The sequence below is a fragment of the Molossus molossus genome, unplaced genomic scaffold (assembly GCF_014108415.1).
Source record: "Molossus molossus isolate mMolMol1 unplaced genomic scaffold, mMolMol1.p scaffold_m16_p_23, whole genome shotgun sequence".
NCBI classification, from domain to species: Eukaryota; Metazoa; Chordata; class Mammalia; order Chiroptera; family Molossidae; genus Molossus; species Molossus molossus.
Genome location: NW_023425359.1, coordinates 23106640 through 23111620, shown reverse-complemented (window position 1 = coordinate 23111620; position 4981 = coordinate 23106640).

Below are 4981 nucleotides of genomic sequence, written 5' to 3'. Positions count from 1 at the left end.
TTATTTATTTTCCAGTGAGGTCTATGGAAGGAAAATATAATTCTCTAAGTTACAATTCTCAATTTGGTTGATAATGTACAGCAATGCATGGCAGAGACTGTATTTTAATTTCTGATCTAATCGCCCAGTGTCGCTGACATTTCCTGGTAAAAATGTGTCCATGTAAAAATGGTGAAGGATGTAGGACACTTTTAATCAGTTAACCCCTACGATTCTAATTAGATGACTTCAAAATGCACCACAGTAAGAATTCTTGAATATGTTATTTAAAAGATAGAATATCATTTCTCAAGAGCAAATTTTAGGCATTAAACAGCATTCATTTGTTACTAGAAATAACTTTTGTTAACATGCTTTAAACTTTAAGTGGCTGATAATCTTTTCCTCCAAGAATGTTGACTCATTTGTTCAATTTTGAAAAAAAAAAATCAATAGTACAAATATATTCATATTTACTTCACCACATTTCAAGGTCTTTTATATATTCCATACATATAAAACAGTGAGCTAAAACTCCTGACATACCACAGGATAATTTTTCCCTCAATCATTAACTTTGAAATAAAATACAGATATTTTTCTTCCTCTTAGTAAACTATGTCTTACTGTACCACCATGGACAATTTAATTATCCTTCATTATAAGTGACAATGAAGTCAGAACAATCCATATTTGTTAAAAAAACACAAAACAAAATACCTTATAATTAATTTTTGTTTCTATTATGACTTTTCCAGTGGACAAAACATAATTTTGCATTGAAGCTGGGAATTCTTATAATAGAATTTTCACATAGAAAGCACTTCATTTTTCTTTTTCATAACACAGTAATACAATACACAAAGCATTCTCTCCCTTTTAACAATTCTGTGGGCTAATTACTCTCTCTCCTTACGGAGGGAGAAAATGAGGTTCAGATGGAGGACATACTAGGCGTATGACTCAATTGTTAGATGTTTGCCTGTAACTCTGAAAGTCTTTCTTTTCCACAGTAGCCACCTCTGTCATCTTAAAACAGTCTCCAAGGGCTACGTGTGGAATAGAGTGTTTGAAGATGAGGCTCTTGATTAGACTTGGATTGTAAGAGAAAACATTGTCTTTTAAAGTGAAGGATGCTGCTGATGATTGACATTTGCAGTTTCCTCGTCAGAATGAAAAGGTTCCCTTCTAATCCAAGTTTGCTGAGAATTTCTTTTTTAAACATGCATGGGTGGTGAATTTTGTCGAACACTTTTTCTTCACCTATGGCTCTTACCTTATGTTTCTCCCTATTGCTGTGATCATGTATTTTTTTTTTTTTCTTCTTTCCTCTGTTAATATTATGGATTACATTGATTGAGTGCCAATGTTGAGCTAGCCTTCCACCGCTGGTCTAGACCCTCCTGATTGCAATAGATTCATCTTTACATATTTCTTCAGTTGGCAAGTGTTTTGTTGAGAATGTTTACATCTATTTCTATGAATAACACTGGTCTTTGAAAATATCTCCTTCTGTATGTCAGGATATGCTAGCCCCATATAATGAGATGACATTTTCCGGAAGGCATTTTTAACACATCGATTCTTCCTGAAATGCTTAGTAGGATTCACCAGGGACCCCCAAGAGTAGAAGCTAGTCTACCCAGGGAGGGCAGAGTATGAAGAGAGTGGACCAGAAGTGAGAAGGGAGTGTGTATGCAAAGGTGTGGGGTCAGCCGAGCAGGGTTCTTCCTAGTCCACAAGGGGACGGTGCATGATCAGAGAACAAAACTAAACAATCACAGTTATGAAGAATCCGGCTGTGTAGACAGGCTGGGGCAACATCAGGGAGGACTTTGCACACAGTGGTAAGCAGTCTGGACTTATCCCCGAGAGCATCAGGGACTCACTAGGATACTCAGTAGACAAACAAAACCGTATCATGCTTAAGGAAAGTTTGTTCTCATGCTTAATGCATTGCAAGACCATAAGACTGGAAATAGCATGACCATGCATGAAATCAGCTTTGTGTGGAAAGTTACTGGATGGCCAAGTCTGGGATTTGGGTCACAATCATAGCATCTTTTGAGCATGATTATAAAGTAAAACTTAAAAACAATACCATAGTTTCTCGATAGATCTGTTCATTTTTATTTGTTCGGCAAGAGCTAAAGTAACCTGAGAAATTTTGAGGGAGGGAACCATGGTTTAAAGACTTGGGATACATTTGTCTCCATACCCTCTTCCTCTTCTGGGCGACTACAGGCTGTGGCTGGTTTCTGCCGACAGCCTTCTTTTCAAAACGTTTCCCCTACCAGCGCTTAACTATGTGCAAATCCAGTTTTCCTCTGGGTTCATCGCCCATTCCTGTCCTTTCATTTGGTGTAATTCTATCCATCATTTAGCCACGTGAGACTTATTTGCTGAACTTTTGCACTTACAGACTAAAAAGTACAGTACTTATTTTTTATTCAATCTCTCATTTTAAAAGTTTGACATAATGGATCCCGTTTAAGAAGAGATCACCTAAAACCTATTTCCCACATAATACCCGTGCAGAAGGACTAGAATACGGTACCCAGCCTACCTGTGTGGCCTGAAATTCGTTGCCTAGAATTGGTTTCTTAGAAGTAACGGAACAGGGAGCAACGGCCTCAGTCTCAAAATGTAAACACTCTCTTCTTCTTGGGATGAGGTTGGCTTCCCCCTTTTAGCTCCTGATGCGCAGAGTGTCCAGGCTCAGAAGTCTGGCTTCACTTCATTAGGCAGCTAAGTGGTCCCTCTCCACCCGTGCTCTGAGTTAAGTAAGCCACCGCGTCCCTGGTTCCCACGCAGCCTTTTAACAGCCCCTTGAAAGCTTCATGAACCTAAGCATATTCCTAACAGTTCAAAAGTCCCGTGAATCCACTCACGCCCCTTCTGCGACACATTTTTCAAAAGGGGACGTGTGTTGAGCGCCCAGAACGGCCTCTCTTTCCGGGGACCCACGCAGCAAGGGGACAGAACTGCGGGGACAGAGCCTTCCTTGTGCACCCCCACTCCCAGCTGCTGCAACACCACAGAGATTGCTTTGCAAATGTCTTTGCGTGCCTGTGAGCATCGAATACAGAGTGGTTTTTAAATTTCTTTCTTATTATGAGATTCACCACTGAGGCTGGGCCTGCTTCTACCACCATCTCAGTCTCTTCTCGACACTTGGCACAGTCCTTTTAAACTCGTGAAGACGTACCCGCGAAGACCTGCCCCCCGTGCTCACGGCAGCACTGTCCACGGCAGCACTGTCCACGGCAGCACTGTCCACGACAGCACCGTCCACGGCAGCACCGTCCACGGCAGCACTGTCCACGGCAGCCAGCGGGGACGACCAAGCTCCTCCGCTAGAGAACTGGAGAGACACGGCGTGGGCCATGCACACAATGGAACAGGACTCAGCCACAAGGGGATGAAATCCTGCCATTGGCCACAACGTGGATGCTCCTGGAGACTGTCACGCTGCGTGAACTAAGTCAGACAGAAGTCAGGGACCATACGATTCCCCTCGTGCGTGGGAGGTAAAACTGCAAACAACAAATGCACAGACAAGCAAGGACTCACAGACACAGACAACAGTGTGGTGGCAGCCAGAGGGAAGGGGGTGGGGCGAGCAAGGGTTAAAGGGGGTCAAATGCAGGGCACGGGAAGAAGATTTGACTTTGGGTGGTGGGCACACGATGCGATGCACAGATCGTGTATCATAGACTTTCGTGTACCTGAAACCTATGTAATCTTATTGACCAATGTCATCCCGCTAAGTTTAATTTAAAAAAATGAAAGAAAGGAGAGAAAGGGAGTGAGAATGGATGGAAGCTGAGGCAAACAGTTTAAGCAGGACAAATATGAAAGATCACGTAAAATCGATGACAGTCTATCAGTGGTTCTCAACCTTCCTGATGCCGCGACCCTTTAATCCAGTTCCTCCTGTTGTGGGGACCCCCAACCATAAAATTATTTTTGTTGCTACTTCATAACTGTAATTTTGCTACTGTGATGTCTTAGGCAACCCCTGTGAAAGGGTCGTTCAACCCCCAAAGGGGACACGACCCCTAGGTTGAGAACCGCTGCAAGAGAGAATCAGAAAACACGAAACATTTGCCTATTTTCAGTTCCTCGTGCCCACTGCTCAGTATTAGTACAAATACCAACAGGGAACCAGCTTGCTTCCCGGTCTAAGACGCGGTGAGCTTCTCTGATGAGCAGTTTGGCCTATTGCTGTCCTAAGGGTGCCACCCATGTGCCTGTGTGAAATGTCTGTCTCGTTAACGTCAAGACAAGCTTTGAGGGAGAGACGGACAGATAGACAGAGGGAGAGACAGAGACCGATAGAGACAGAGACAGAGACAGACAGAGGGAGAGACTGAGGACCACGATGCGCTCTGAAATTAGTGCCGCACCTCCACATGGCCCTGCGCTGGGCAGACCCCTCCACACCACCCGCGTGCTCTCTGCTCAGATGCTCTGACAGGCGTCGTCACCGTGTCCTCTGCTGACACCTCGCCCCCAGGTAAGCACATTAGAAAACTGCTTCTCTGTTGACGTTTGTTCTCAGGAACGTTTTGTTTTCTTTTCCCGTGAATCATGCCCTTCAAAGGTCCGCTGGGTATTAAAACCACGTCTTTTGAAGTTGTCACAGGGGTTGTCTCCACTGGAAACGTGAAGTCTCCCTCTTCCGAACAACACCCCTTCAGTACACACGGTTTCTCCTCGCTGGGGTGTTAGCTCGCTTCTGGGGATTATAACGTTACTTGAATTAAATGAGTGACTCACTGAAATCGCTCACAGGCCTCCTAGAAACATTAATTAATTTCACTCCATTGTGCTCTCTTCTCTCCACAGGCCATGCTTTCGAAACTTGTCTCCAAACACAGAAAATATGTAAGAAGTGCTTCACTGCAGAAGAATGCTGCATTATAATTTTTACCAAATGATGCATCTCAATTTAGATAGGTAGGTAGGTAGGTAGGTAGGTAGATAAGATGGATGACAG